Below are 16555 nucleotides of genomic sequence, written 5' to 3' on the forward strand. Positions count from 1 at the left end.
TTTAGAGTCAGTGACAACTATAATAAAGGAAACTTGTTACCAGTAGGAAGTGACACAGTTTACTTCACTGTTGTCGATGCTCAAGGCAATGCCAGTTCTTTCATCAATAGCAACTATATGGGCTTTGGCATAGGACTGGAACCAGGTGGCTGTGGATTTACTTTACAAGTGAGAAGTTTTTTCCAAACATAACTTGTTTTAGTCTGCATGAAAACTCTCCAAAAAAGCAGTTAGAGTGCTTTGCTATACAGTATCCTAAACTTACATTTCTTAATGTATATTTTCTTATTAATTTAGATCAGACTGTGAAATGAGTTGACCAGTGTTTAAAAAACAAATAAACAAATCTTCATAGGTATTTCTTTGGCTTTATACCAAGTTTGCACGATAAATTCTTTATAAACAAAGTTTGATGCTTCAAGCTCAGACTTGCCTGACACTTGCTGTTAAGAGCATAAACAGCCATGGTCAGCAGGTCACCATAATGACATGTCCAGTCAGTTTTTAGTAGATGGAGAACAATGGGACCCATATAGATTTTTCAATACTCTCCTACATAAGCAACTACATACATTCTTCCTTGGATCGTTTCTTGGGCAGTGAAAATGAATTAGCCTTTACTAATTTATTTTTGGCCAGTTAATACTAGCTATAAGTAACTATGGATATGGAATTGCAAAATTCATATTTTCAAATTTTATTTTATCCCCCACAGCCAAGAAAAATTGGTATACATTTGTGATACATTCAAATTTTATATTTTTAGAGTGTACATTTTCATTTGAATTTGTATTATAAAAAGTCTTTGGCACATGAGAGAACATAATAGATTGTAAGCAGTGGTGAGTTGGAGCTGGTTCGCTAGAATCGGTTGTTCAATTTAGAAGCCCTTTTAGAACCGGTTGTTCCGCGAGGGACAACCGGTTCTAAAAGGGCTTCTAAATTTAACCGGTCAAAAGTGGCGCCTTAGGCGCTGACTCCAGGGGTGCTCCAGCCCTGGCGCACCCAAGGGGAAAATTTGGCGGGTGGGTGCAGCTCTCCGCCCCACCCCCGGCCCCATCTCACCTCTGCTCCGCCTCCTCCCCTGAACGTGCTGCCCCGCTCTGCTTCTCTGCCCCCCCAGGCTTCCCGCGAATCAGCTGTTCGCGCAGGAAGCTGGGGCAGGCTGAGAAGCAGGCCGCAGCTTCCCGCTCAGGCCCAGAGAGGCGGAGGTGAGCTGGGGCGGGGGGGAGGGACACGAGGAGGGCCGCCCGCGCCACAGCAGGTAACCCGGGGGTGGAGGGGGGCACGCAGGGGAATCTCTCCCTGCCCCAGCTCACCTCCGCCACCCTCGGCCTGAGTGCGAAGCCACCGCCTGCTTCTCAGCCCTCCCAGGCTTCCCGCTGAACAGCTGATTCGCGGGAAGCCGGGGGAGGGGGCGGAGAAGCAGAGCGGGGTGGCGCGTTCAGGGGCGGAGGCGGAGTGGAGATGAGGCGATCTGGGGCTGAGCGCAGGGTGGGGAGCTGCCGGTGGGTGCTCTGCACCCACCAAATTTTCCCCGTGGGTGCTCCAGCCCTGGAGCACCCAGGGAGTCAGTGCCTAAGGCACCACTTTTGATGTGATCAGTGGGGGAGCGGCCACTCCCCCTGCTCCCCCCCAGCTACGGTCCCTCGCCCCTAGGAGCCAGAGGGACCTGCTGGATGCTTCCTGGGAGCTGCCCCAGGTAAGCACCTCCGGGACTCCCCACCTTGCCCCCCCGGCAGGTGCCTCTGGCTCTTAGGGGCGGGGTGGGGTAGGCACCCACTACGGTGGCCCACGAGACCCTCCTGCCTGGTTCTAGGGGCAGTCAGGGGACAGGGGAGGGGGGTGGATAGGGCAGGGGTCCTGTGGGGGTGTCAAGGAACGCAGGGGGTTGGATGGGGCAGGAGTCCCAGGGGGCGAGGGTGGGCAACGATCCCCCCGTGGGGTGAGGAGGGAACCCTTTGTTAAGATTTTGGCAGCTCATCATTGGTTGTAAGTGTTATACCTAGATAAAATATGTAGAAATATCTTGTCCTTTTCTCTAGCAAAATGGCTAAGCCACATCACATTAAGTAATATGCATTAAACAGAAGTAAAGACTAGAAGTGGCAGTTCAAAAATTAATAATTTGGAGATTATGAATTATAAATATATGTGAATATTGCCAAGACTATTGAGAGATGGAGGTTATTTCATACGTTTTGTTTTTGAGAATTTGCTGTCTAAAGTACCTTTCATACCCTATACATCCTGAGGGAATTCTGCGCCAAAAAAATAAAAATTTTGCACACAATATGCATTGCAATTTTGTCAATAAATAAACGTGGCTCCAGTATGGCAGTGCGGACGCACAGGCCACTGGCTGCATTGAGGTGGGAGATCACCCTGAAGCCACCACCAGTACAGAGACTCGACAGGGAGGCTGCACCTGACCCTGACACAGTGCAAGGGCCGGGCCTGCCCCAGAAACACCCAGGGGCCCTTCCCCTCTGCACCAGGTGCACCAGGTTTGGGTGGGTAGGCTCAGCCCAGCAGGATCCAAGTGTGGAGGGGATTAGGGTGGGGGGATCCAGGTGTGGGGTGAGAGTTCTTTGTGTGGAGCAAGCTGGGTGCGGGCGGCTCAGTGGGAGATCCGGATGCACCAGGGGTCATGGGGGCAAGGGGGTTCCAGGTGCAAAGGCAATGGGTCTCTGCCGGGGATCCAGGCGAACGTCGTTGGGGCTCAGCCCAGGGGATCCAGCTAGTGTTGCCAGGTGTCTGATTTTTGGCTCCAGTTTGATGGGCCTCCTTAACAGGAGAGCCCCAGCTGCTGCCAGGGAGATGCCGGGCTCCCACTTGCCCCCGCGATTCCCCTATCCTCTTTTCTTCCCCATCTCATCCTCCTCCCCCAGGACCCCATACCCCTCTCCTCACTCCCACATTCCCTTGCCGTATTCCACCCCACCGTCCTTACCTTGCACACTAGAATTAAAGAATAATACTTAAAGAACCATTTGGCTTTTAATGGTTGGATTGAACTCTCACTTGAATATCATAAAATGGTCAGTTTTATCATGTTAAAAATAAATAGAGACTAAGGGCAATATTTTCAGTGTCTAAGTGACTTATGAGTCTAAGTTTCATTTTAAGAAGTGACTTAGGCACATAGGAGCCTCAGTCCTGTTAACTTTCAAGGAGTCTTAGGCTTCTAAGGCTTAAGTCACTTTTGAAAATGGGACTTGAGTCCCTAAACCCTGGTCTACACTAGGAGTTGAGGTCGAATTTAGCAGTGTTAAATCGATTTAACCCTGCACCCGTCCACACGACGAAGCCCTTTTTTTCAACTTAAAGGGCTCTTAAAATCGATTTCCTTACTCCACCCCTGACAAGGGGATTATCACTGAAATCAGCCTTGCTGGGTCGAATTGGGGTATTGTGGACGCAATTAGACGGTATTGGCCTCCGGGAGCTATCCCAGAGTGTTCCATTGTGACCGCTCTGGACAGCACTCTCAACTCAGATGCACTGGCCAGGTAGACAGGAAAAGGCCCGCAAACTTTTGAATTTCAATTTCCTGTTTGGCCAGCGTGGCAAGCTGCAGGTGAGTGTAGAGCTCATCGGCAGAGGTGACCACGCAGAGCTCATCAGCAGAGATGACCATGATGGAGTCCCAGAATCGCAAAAGAGCTCCAGCATGGACCGAACGGGAGGTACGGGATTTGATCGCTGTATGCGGAGAGGAATCCGTGCTATCAGAACTCCGTTCCAGTTTTCGAAATGCCAAAACATTTGTCAAAATCTCCCAGGGCATGAAGGACAGAGACTATAACAGGGACCCGAAGCAGTGCCGCGTGAAACTTAAGGAGCTGAGGCAAGCCTACCAGAAAACCAGAGAGGCAAACGGCTGCTCCGGCTCAGAGCCTCAAACATGCTGCTTCTATGACGAGCTGCATGCCATTTTAGGGGGTTCAGCCACCACTACCCCAGCCGTGTTGTTTGACTCCTTCAATGGAGATGGAGGCAACACAGAAGCAGGTTTTGGGGACGAGGAAGATGATGATGATGATGAGGTTGTAGATAGCTCACAGCAAGCAAGCGGAGAAACCGGTTTTCCCGACAGCCAGGAACTGTTTCTCACCCTGGACCTGGAGCCAGTACCCCCCGAACTCACCCAAGGCTGCCTCCCGGACCCGCCAGGTGGAGAAGGGACCTCCGGTGAGTGTACCTTTTAAAATAGTATACATGGTTTAAAAGCAAGCATGTTTAATGATTAATTTGCCCTGGCATTTGCGGCTCTCCTGGATGTACTCCCAAAGCCTTTGCAAAAGGTTTCTGGGGAGGGCAGCCTTATTCCGTCCACCATGGTAGGACACTTTACCACACCAGGCCAGTAGTACGTACTAGGGAATCATTGTAGAACAAAGCATTGCAGTGTATGTTTGCTGACATTCAAACAACGTCATTCTTTATCTCTCTGTGTTATCCTCAGGAGAGTGATAGAATTCATGGTCACCTGGTTGAAATAGGGTGCTTTTCTTAAGGGGACATGCAGAGGTGCCCCTTCCTGCTGGGCTGTTTGCCTGTAGCTGAACAGAAATGTTCCCCACTGTTAGCCATGGGGAGGGGGGAGGGCAGAGGGGCTAGCCACGTGGTGGGGGGGAGGCAAAATGCGACCTTGGAACGAAAGCACATGTGCTATGTATGTAATGTTAACAGCAAGGTTTACCGTGAAGAGTGTACCCACTGTTCTATAAAATGTGTCTTTTTAAATACCACTGTCCCTTTTTTTTTCTCCACCAGCTGCATGTGTTTCAAGGATCACAGGATCTTCTCCTTCCCAGAGGCTAGTGAAGATTAGAAGGCGAAAAAAACGCACTTGTGATGAAATGTTCTCTGAGCTCATGCTGTCCTCCCACACTGACAGAGCACAGACAAATGCGTGGAGGCAGACAATGTCAGACTGCAGGAAAGCACAAAATGACCAGGAGGAGAGGTGGCGGGCTGAAGAGAGTAAGTGGTGGGCTGAAGAGAGGGCTGAAGCTGAAAGGTGGCGGCAGCGTGATGAGAGGAGGCAGGATTCAATGCTGAGGCTGCTGGAGGATCAAACCAATATGCCCCAGCATATGGTTGGGCTGCAGGAAAGGCAGCAGGAGCAAAGACCGCTGCTACAGCCCCTGTGTAACCAACCGCCCTCCTCCCCAAGTTCCATAGCCTCCTCACCCAGACGCCCAAGAACGTGGGTAGGGGGGCCTCTGGCCACCCAGCCACTCCACCACAGAGGATTGCCCAAGCAACAGAAGGCTGTCATTCAATAAGTTTTAAAGTTTTAAACTTTTCAAGTGCTGTGTGGCCTTGTCCTTCCCTCCTCCACCACCCCTCCTGGTGCTTTTCTCCTCCACCACCCCTCCCAGGCCACGTTGGCAGTTATCTCCCTATTTGTGTGGTGAATTAATAAAGAATGCATGAATGTGAAGCAACAATGACTTTATTGCTTCTGCAAGCGGTGATGGAAGGGAGGAGGAGAGGGTGGTTAGCTTACAGGGAAGTAGAGTGAACCAAGGGGCGGGGGGTTTCATCATGGAGAAACAAACAGAACTTTCACACCGTAGCCTGGCCAGTCATGAAACTGGTTTTCAAAGCTTATCTGATGCGCACCGCACCCTCCTGTGCTCTTCTAACCGCCCTGGTGTCTGGCTGTGCGTAATCAGCAGCCAGGTGATTTGCCTCAACCTCCCACCCCGCCATAAACGTCTCCCCCTTACTCTCACAGATATTGTGGTGCGCACAGCAAGCAGTAATAACAGTGGGAATATTGGTTTCGCTGAGGTCTAACTGAGTCAGTAAACTGCGGCAGTGCGCTTTTAAACGTCCAAATGCACATTCTACCACCATTCTGCACTTGCTCAGCCTGTAGTTGAACAGCTCCTGACCACTGTCCAGCCTGCCTGTGTATGGCTTCATGAGCTGTGGCATTAAGGGGTAGGCTGGGTCCCCAAGGATAACTATAGGAATTTCAACATCCCCAACGGTTATTTTCTAGTCTGGGAAGAAAGTCCATTCCTGCAGCTTTTGAAACAGACAAGAGTTCCTGAAGATGCGAGCATCATGTACCTTTCCCGGCCATCCCACGCTGATGTTGGTGAAATGTCCCTTGTGATCCACCAGAGCTTGCAGCACTATTGAAAAGTACCCCTTGCTGTTTATGTATTCACCGGCTTGGTGCTCTGGTGCCAAGATAGGGATATGGGTTCCGTCTATGGCCCCACCACAGTTAGGAATCCCATTGCAGCAAAGCCATCCACTATGACCTGCACATTTCCCAGGGTCACTACCCTGGGTATCAGCAGATCTTCGATTGCATTTGCTACTTGCATCATGGCAGCCTCCACAGTAGATTTGCCCACTCCAAATTGATTCCCAACTGACCGGTAGCTGTCTGGCATTGCAAGCTTCCACAGGGCTATTGCCATTCGCTTCTCAACTGTGAGGGCTGCTCTCATCTTGGTATTCATGTGCTTCAGGGCAGGGGAAAGCAAGTCACAAAGTTCCATGAAAGTGCCCTTACGCGTGCGAAAGTTTCGCAGCCACTGGGAATCGTCCCAGACCTGCAACACTATGCGGTCCCACCAGTCTGTGCTTCTTTCCCGGGCCCAAAATCGGCGTTCCACGGCATGAATCTGCCCCGTTAGCACCATGATGCCCGCATTGCCAGGGCCCATGCTTTGAGAGAAGTCTGTATCCATGTCCTCATCACTCTCGTCACCGTGCTGACGTTGCCTACTCGCCCGGTTTTGCTTTGCCAGGTTCTGGTGCTGCATATACTGCTGGATAATGTGCATGGTGTTTAATGTGCTCCTAATTGCCAAAGTGAGCTGACCGGCCTCCATGCTTGCCGTGGTATGGCATCTGCACAGAAAAAAGGCGTGGAACGATTGTCTGCCGTTGCTCTGACGGAGGGAGGGGCGACTGATGACATGGCTTACAGGGTTGGCTTACAGGGAATTAAAATCAACAAAGGGACTGGCTTTACATCAAGGAGAAACAAAAACAACTGTCACACAGAATGGCCCCCTCAAGGATTGAGCTCAAAACCCTGGGTTTAGCAGGCCAATGCTCAACCCACTAAGCTATCCCTCCCTCTGGTATTTCAGGCAGGACTTCACGGAGGGAGGAAGGAAGGGGGAGCAAATGAATACCAAACAAATCTGGTCTATTTCTTGTTTGGATTCACTCCATCTATCTTTTACATCTTTGGCTGGCAGCAGACAGTGCAGAGGACTGCTAGCCATCCTCATCTCCTGCCTACTCGGCAGAAGATGGTACAATAGGACTGCCTGCAGGACTAAAGAGAATGACCTGGTCGAGTCACTCCTGATTTAGTCCCTGCACCCATATCTGCCTAGGCGCTCCTGACCGACCTTACCGAGGCGGCCAGGAGCACCTCGGACATGATGAGGATGGTTTTAAGGCCTATTGTACCGTCTGCTGCCACAAGGCAATGGGTTGCTGCTGCTGTGTAGCAATGCAGTACCACGTCTACCAGCACCCAGGAAACATATGGTGACAGTGAGCTGAGCGGGCTCCATGCTTGCCGTGGTATGGCGTCTGCACAGGTAACTCAGGAAAAAAGGCGCGAAACGATTGTCTGCTGTTGCTTTCACAGAGGGCATGATGACATGTATCCAGAACCTCCCACGACAATGTTTTTGCCCCATCAGGCATTGGGATCTCAACCCAGAATTCCAATGGGCAGCAGTGACTGCGGGAACTGTGGGATAGCTACCCACAGTGCAACGCTCCGGAAGTCGACGCTAGCCTCGGTACTGTGGAAGCACTCCGCCGAGTTAATGCACTTAGAGCGTTTTCTGTGGGGACACACACAATCGACTATATAAAAACGATTTCTAAAAAAAACGACTTCTATAAATTTGACCTAATTTCGTAGTGTAGACATACCCTCAGTGACATAGGCACTTCTGAAAATTGTACCCCAAGACTGAATCTGTGATCTCCAAGGAATTTGTAATACACTTGTTTCTTGGCATGGTACTACTTATATATTTTTCTTGAATCGACTGTGTTGGCACTAACTGTTCTACGTGTGCCTTTTTCTTCTTTTTTTAATCAGTCTTCAGATTCTCTGCCTTGTTCTGTCTTACCTCATTTGGGTATGGTATTTTTATTTATTGCCTTCTTTCACTTTCTTTTACTTCCACACTTTGTAACATACTGTATCGGGTTTGTCATACGAAACACAATTGTGTGCTGCCCTGTGTACCATGTGCATTCCCTATGAAATGCAAGATATCCTTAAGTATATCTGCTTCCTCCCTTCAAAGAATGCAGTTGCTGCACAAGGATGACAGGTGAAAGAGGGAAAGAAAATGAGAGTAACTTTTGCGGGGAAGTGGTCCTAAGTTACATAAAAGGGGAGTAGACAGAGAAAAAGAGCCAAGTGAATATAAAGGAACAGAACATTGTGATTATGCAATACAGAAAATCAAACATACCCCATACATTATATAGATGGAAGGATATGCACAAGCATGCAGGTTTATGGGAGTAGTTAACGTTGATCATGAGGGGATTGTACTGATGGCTGGTCCTACTTCATGCATGCACTGATCATTAAATCAGCAACACATGTTCAACCACAGACCATTCCAGCTAAGCTCTACTGTCATGATACAGCTGGGGGAGTCAGAACTATATAGCAGATTTTGAATACACTCATTGTAAATGCTTCAGTATACAGACACTCTCCACAAGCAGAGATGTGTTTTGGAATGTACACATCTGGAACACTTACAACAGCTGCACATGGCTTCCATCATAAGAATGGTAAACTCCCGAATACATTTGACAGATGCTGGACAGGCAGGATGCTCCAACACAGCAGAAACAGTACTAAACCATACAGCAAGAAAATATAGTCTCCTTAGCTAGTCTTATTCAGGTCACTCAGCATAATATTGTCACTTTCACCCTTTGAACAAAATATACAGTATACTGAGTGGACAGACAATAAGTTTTGATTTTGAGTACGTGCTTGCAGAGGGGCTGTGTTCCATTGTACTGTGTTGTATCCTGCACAGATGTGTTGGTTTTATGTCTGGCAGCTGGCAGAATGCATATTGTGTGGGTGTGAGACACATTATATAGTTTCTGCTGATTGGAGTGGAAAGGTGGGACCGAGAACAGACTGCATGTGACCATTGTTGCAAATTGCAAGTATTGGGTCATTGTTTAGCATGTCTGCTCCTTCCCCAACCCACACTCCCTTAGAACTTTTCTTGTCTGTGTTCCCAGGCCAAACTTACCCATAGAGGGGAGCAGGAGCTCCACAGACAGTCACTGACTTCAGTGATGAGGCCCAGAAATGGACCCCACACTTCAGAGGCATGATGCTAGGCCCAAACAGTTTTACAGTGGTCACTATTAAAATGCTGCCATTTGAGAGCTGTTCACTGTTTTTAGTATGATCATGCTCAGGCCATTTCCCCAGGAGTGCATGGGCGGGCTTGTTTGTGTATAGTCTCATCACCTGCCTATATCCAAGAGCCTACTTGGGTGCTCCACGTCTTGCATAGGAATAGCTTTTGTGAGCTGCTCTCGCTGCTGCCCAGCTTTGGGTACATGTTGGTGATGCCACGTGTGATGTCAGTCAATGGACTAGCTGGCCAACAACTGGAAAAGCTAGTAACTATTGTGCATGCTTTAGGCTGCATGGTTCTTGTCCAGCCAGATGAATTGTGTTTGGCAATCCCAGGGGGTTTATTCTATTAATAAGGGTTTGTATTTATTTTCTAGAATAGAGAATTCAATTTCTCACTATCTCCCAGTCACCTGAACTGCCTCGCCCTGAGAAAACAGCCGTACCACATGATCATTCCTGCCCTTGCTACTGCAGCAGACACTGGGGACCTCTTGTGCTCCTTTGAAGTAATGGGTGGGTTCATGCAGCCTCCATGACACGTGCAGGATGTAAGTAATGTTAGTCCTTAGGGATGTGTGGCAGAACATCAGAAGGATTCACTGCTTATTTAAGAGCCTTTCATTTCAGTATCCTCTGGACAGGCCATGAAAACACACAGCACAGCAGAGCAGAGGCCTTGCTGATCTATGTGCTTTATCCCAGTGCTGACTGATCAGCCATCAGCCAGTTTCAGATCAATTTCATGTTCTGTTTCTACCAAAGGACTCTGAGATGTTAAACACTGTATAATTTATATCAAAGGTCTCATTCTTCAAAGACAGTGTACAAGCACTGCATGCAATTTTGAAGTGTATTAAAGATTGATATGAGGATATTTTCCTAGAGTCTAATCTGGCTTACTTTAATCATCTCTTTGAAGCCTGCTTGGGGAATCGGTAGCAAGCAGAGTTGGGTAAATGCTTCAGTTAAAATTTGTGTGAATTTTGGTTTGAAGTTTTAAATGAATTCTCTCTACCTGTGTTCACTTTCTACGATTATTCTAGTTAACAATGGCAAAAATATTAACAGCAAATGTTAGATGACTATTGCAGCATATTTGTGGAAAACTAATTAAAGAGCGCTTAGAGTTACACTCACCCAAACAGGGGAGTTTTAAAAAAAAAACCAAAAAACAAAGTCCATTCCTGGACCACAGTAACTCATTTTCGATGATCTTGTTTTGTGCCTTGACACTTTGACAGGTGCATTAGAAATTGAAAGAGAATATAAACTAAAGGAGAGGGAAAATTAATTGCCCAATGTGCCCTAAGAATTGGTTTCCTGTCTAGAGTGACCACCTTTGTTGCATGGAAATAAGGGAAAAGTACATGAAAAGTAAGGAACAATGCTTTTTCTTAAGAGACATTTTAGGGAAACACCATTCCCATTAACATATCATGTATTTTTCTCTCAAGTGTACTTTTCTGCTGCCCTTCAGTATAGAATGCAATGATCATAAGCTTCAATTTAACGTTTAAAATGGTACTTATCAGTTTTAAAATTTCAATGCCTCTGTTTTTTTAAATCACTTCATAAAATACTACATGTACAATTGAAATTCACTTTAATTTGAAACTCAGCCTTAATGGAATCAATATTTAGCAGTTTTCTGCAATCTGTCCAAGTCTGTTAACACAATTAACATATTCTTTCCACAGCTGCATTGCAGGTAGGAATGGACATAAATAAATTCCATGAATTTTAAGAAAGTGGGAGAAGGAGGTGGCTACCATGTTTCAAACTCCAGCACTTTCCCGGCACACAACACTCAAGCAGGCAGTTAAGGGCAGCAGGCACATAGTGAGGTACCTCATCCAGTGCATCAAATTCCCCAATATCAACTTATATGGGTGAAACCAGACAATCACTATGCTCTTGAATGAACTCGCACAGAAAAAGACAAAAAACCCCCATATCATCTGTGGGCACACACTTTTCATAAAGCAATCACTTCATATCTGATTTTTCAATACTTGTCCTCAAAGGAAACCTGCATAACACCTTCAGAAGGCGAGCCTGGGAACTTATGTTCATAACTCTATGAGACATCAAAAACCATGGACTGGACAGGGACCCTGGTTTTATGGCTCATTACTACAGTTTGTAAGGCACCAAACTGCCTGCTACACTTAATTGCCTGCTTCAAACACTTTATGCATAACAATCTAACCCACAGTTGCCCACTTTATTTCAAGTAACTGCCTCCAACATGCATTACCCCTTCTGCTTAACAATCTGTCCTAATTTGCAATTAGCTGAGACCCTCAACTTCCTGAAGAAGCGCCTTGTGTAGCTTGAAAGCTTGTACTTTCCACCACCAGAAATTGGTCCAATAAAATATTATCTTGCCCACCTTGTCTCTTTCATATCCTGGGACCAACAGCTACAACAACACTGCAAAGAAGTAGTTATGACATTATCCAGCAAAAATAATTGGAAAAACATTTAACTGTCATCAGCAACTTGTTTATTAATTGCTACTACCTGAGATAGCCTATGCCACTAAAGAGAGCACAGGTACAATTTTTCTGATTCTGCAAATATATTTTAAAATCTGATATGATTAACAGTACTGATCCCTTTTAAACTATAGATCTCAAAACACTTTGCAAAGGTGGGTAAATGTTTCCCTCCCCCCCTCCATTGTTAATATTGTCTCCATTTTGCAGATGGACTCAGAGAGTTTTAATGACTTGCCAAATCAATGGCAGAGCCAAGAGTACAACCCAGGTCTTCTTGCTCCCAGTCCATTGCGCTAGCCTCTGAACCATTCAGTCTAAAGGGAAAGGTTCTGCACAGCGCTGTGTACTACCACCGTGAACATGTAGAAACTGTATCAGGTGTTCCACTTGCATTGGGGGAATACAATTTACACAGCCAGGAGGTGCCAGCAATATGCTAGTTTGTGCTGATTAACATGCTGCCACTACCATGCACGGTATGCAGTACAAGTTGCTTGCAGTACGTTACTAATAGTGCTTTGCACTTGCATTGCCCCTTTCATCTGAAAATCTCAAAGCCATTTAGAAAGGTGGGCAAGTATTACTGTCCCTGTACTACAGAGAGGGAAACGGGCTAATAGTCGTCAAGTGACTTGTCCAAAGTGAATCAGTGGCAGAAATACGAATAGAGCTCAAGCTAGCCTAGTCCTCTGCTTTTATCTTTTAAACACTGACACAGGTTCAGTGTTGTATGCAACATCACAGTCATACATACACACGGTCAAAAAGTAGCTCTTGTTGAAACAGATAGTTTGACCAGAGAACACTGTGAATGAGGGCTCTAAGAGCATTCTGAGTCCCAGGGCGGTTGTACCAAGGCATTAGTTCATGTCCAAAGATGACCATTTTGTGTAATTGTTGCGTTGATGAAACTGGCTGTATAGCACCATCGCATGCAACAGAACACTCAATAAGAGTATTAACACGGACAAAGGCAAAACAGAAAGAAAAAGAAAAAACAGCTAATGACTAAGAAATGTAATTCAGCTGCCCAAGCAGGAGAATTGGGCTGTTCCCTAAACTATCAAGACCAATCCAGAATAAGATTCACAGAACTCCACCCACAGAATCCACTAGCACAAACAATTCCAGTAGCAGCATTACATCATTAGAGCCCAGACTCAGTGATTATACTCTTTTAGCAAAATGCAGTAGCCTTGCAGTTTCTCAAAACTGGCTGGTTAATAATGCTGGTGAGACAAAAATTGCAATTATTTTTTCTGTTCTTTGCTGAATTTCAGTACTGCTGGCAATCTTCCAACAGTTTTACTACTTGCACACTAAGCATTATATGCCTGTCACGCACACTATGGCACTGTGAGGCTATACTTGGCAATGATGTTGCACACTAACAAGTGTAGTTCCTATGTAATGTAGCTGTCAGTGATCTGACAAATAGTAGGTTTCTGGGGACTGGTTTGTGCTGCAGTCAAAGTAGCTTGTGTGTCCCTGCAAGAGGGATGTGTGTATATTAAATGTTACTTGTGGAATGGCTATCCAGTTTTGTTCGACAATCCCAAGAAATCTGGTGCTGGGGCTGCGTTAGTACCTCCACCACAGAAGTAACTACATTAGAATTCCTTGGCTGAATCAACTAATTGGCAGCAGATAATATGGAAGTTTTGCAGTCAGTTTTGTGCAGGAGAGCCTGCCCAGCTCTGATGTTAGCAGAACTGAGGTCCTCACTGAGAGTTCTTTTGCAGGGTGTGGTGATTGATATATGTCCGTAGGCGGTGTGGCTGGGGAAAATAATAGCTACAGCGTAGAGATTTTATGGATGGTTGTGGAAAACATGAACAATGTAGCACCTGTGTATTGGGAGGTTGGCTGCTCACGTGTGAGTCTGTTTCAGTTTGTATAAGGAGAAGCTGTGGATGGAGGCAGGTGCTAGAGGTCATTAAGGGCTCTTTTCTAAACAATTGGCTGAAAGGCTCCATGCTGTGGAGGTAACAGGTGATGACATATTAATCAGACACTCTTGGCAGCAGTTTAAGCCAGAATGTGCCCATGTGACCAGTCATGATACAGTGATTCTCAACCAGGGGTACGCATACCTCTGGGGTATGCAGAGGTCTTCCACGGGGTACATCAACTCATCTAGATATTTGCCTAGATTTACAACAAGCTACATAAAAAGCACTAGTGAAGTCAGTACAAACAAAAATTTTATACAGATAAAATCAGAAAGTAAGCAATTTTTCAGTAATAATGTGCTGTGACACGTTTGTATTTTTATGTCTGATTTTGTAAGCAAGTAGCTTTTAAGTGAGGTGAAACTTGGGGTATGCAAGACAAATCAGACTCCTGAAAGGGATACAGTAGCTGGAAAGGTTGAGAACCACTGGCATAATAAACACTAATAAAAATTGTGAGGGTTAGATTGTAAAAACACACCTGTATTGCGTGACCTATCCATGCCAGTATGAACATAATGCATTGCTTCTATTTTCCACAACCTTTCACAAAAACACCTTTATGCAGCAGCATTATTTTCCCCAGCTACACCACCCAGATGTGTGTCATTCAGAGATAACACCCAACCAACAATGGGCACCTCAGTCCATTATCCCATGGCTGATGGTTGCCAGTACCCAGTGCTGCACAGGAAGGTGCAAGAAACCCCATACTGAGATTATTATGGAAAGATGCCCAAAGGGGAAGTATCTTCCTAATCTTTGTCAGCTAATGGCTTTGTTGATGAACCAAGACAGTTTGCATACCTTATAAGTTTTTTATTCTTTCTGAGCTAACTGGAATGAGCTCATTATTCATGCAAATACCTAATTCTTTTCACAATCCTACTAAGCTCTTGACTACAATTGTATCTTGTAGCAATGAGTTCCATGCGTTAATTATAAATTATGTAAACAAGTATTTCCTTTTATCACTTTTAATGCAGGGTATAGGTGGTTGTCATATAAACATGAGGACTAAATTAGCTATTTTTCAGAGCCATCTGTGCTGCATTCATCAGTGGAGATGACAGTTGCTGTCACTGATTGAGGCTGATAGGCACTGCTATGCACACTCTCAGTCACACAGTTTGCTATGGACTTGCTGCTGTCCGCTGTGCATGACCAGCTGCCCTAGCACTGTTCAGGATGGCAGGTCCAGTTCAGATTACATTACGATCTGCAATCTGCATGTAAAACTGCCCAAATGGTATTATTTATTGGACTTCCTAGTTATAGACAATATATGGAACACTGGCTATGCCTGTTTGTGAAACTGGCTGTATAATGTCATAGCATGCAACATGCTGAAATGCTGAACAGTTCCTGTATAAATGTTGTACACTGGAAGTGTGATGAAGAGCAAGGCTGAGCACATGGAGAATTAATCAGTCAGTGCCTAGAAGGGCAGTTATATGTATCTGAATGTGGTATATTGATCATCTGGCCATTTGTTTAAATAGAAAGCAGAGTTGTGCAGAATGGTATGGCATTGCTATTATTACCAGGATGTGTTCATGGCCTCAGAATGAGTCACAAACTTCTCTTCACATATATATGGGCCAGAGGCATGAAAGCGAAATTTCCTTAGTTCTGTTCAAGCATGTCCATTCTGAATTTTCCTGGAGATGGTGAACTGGTTTTCTGGTAATGTCTGCCCTGCACTGCTGTTGAGAGCAATTCATATGCAGAATAGCTGAGATCATTTGGTTTTGTCTCAAAATAAGAACGGTAGATTAGGTTTTCCAGCCTTCTCATTCTGATATCCAGGTACATATGGAGGGGGGTGACCCCTTCTTTAGCAAGGGCCAGTTCTTATCGCTGCAACAGTGACTCCTCTACTGATTTTAGATGGGCTGGCTGACCTGCTTAGGAACCTGGGTGTTGTTCAGTTTTGTTCTCACAAGTTTCTTTGGGGCCCTCTATTTATTTCTTGATTCCTCTCTGATTCAGATACAGTGGATGTCTCTGGTTGCCTGTTTCCTATATTTAACTTGGACATTGATTTTATTTTTAATACAGGGTGATGGTCTTATTAATATCATTGTGAGCATTACAGAGTATTGTAGAATTCAGATAATAGAACTGCAAGGCCCACCAAGATACCACCCATGTACTTTGTTAGCTATTTTTTTGCAGTGCTGCTATCAAGGATGCCAGTTATGGGAATGGTAGCTCACGAAAGCTCATGCTCAAATAAATTGGTCAGTTATGGGAATGGTTCACTTGGAGCCAAATGGAAGTCACAAGTGCTCATCACTAGTAAGGGACTGGCCCCTAGAGAGCAGAGCTACTAGTTGCAATGCAGCTGAAGCTTAATCATTTTAGTAGGCGCTATGTGTTTTACTTAACAAAATTCCCGGTTCCTTTTTCTTTCTGTTTATTATTACTGTTTTTTGTATCATAGTAACGCCAAAAGTCCTCAACTGAGATTGGGCCCCTTTTCATTACGTGCCCTACCCACACGTTGTAAGATGCAGTCCCTGCCCTTGCTAGACAAGCCAGAGAAAGGCACTCTTAATGTTACCCCCATTTTACAGCTGGAGACCAGAGGCCCAGAGAGACTGAGTAACTTGCACAAGGCCACACAGGAAACCTGGTGGCGAAGCCAGGAATTCAACTCAGATCTCCTGCAGCCCAGTTTGGTT

General features: G+C 45.8%; 1 pseudogene; it reads left to right on the top strand.

Annotated features, from left to right (window-relative positions):
- Positions 1-9984, top strand: part of LOC144270419 (glutathione hydrolase-like YwrD proenzyme) — a 33061-nt pseudogene extending 23077 nt beyond the window's left edge.
- The last annotated feature ends 6571 nt before the right edge of the window (positions 9985-16555 follow it).

This window comes from Eretmochelys imbricata, chromosome 9 (genome assembly GCF_965152235.1).
Source record: "Eretmochelys imbricata isolate rEreImb1 chromosome 9, rEreImb1.hap1, whole genome shotgun sequence".
NCBI lineage: Eukaryota > Metazoa > Chordata > Testudines > Cheloniidae > Eretmochelys > Eretmochelys imbricata.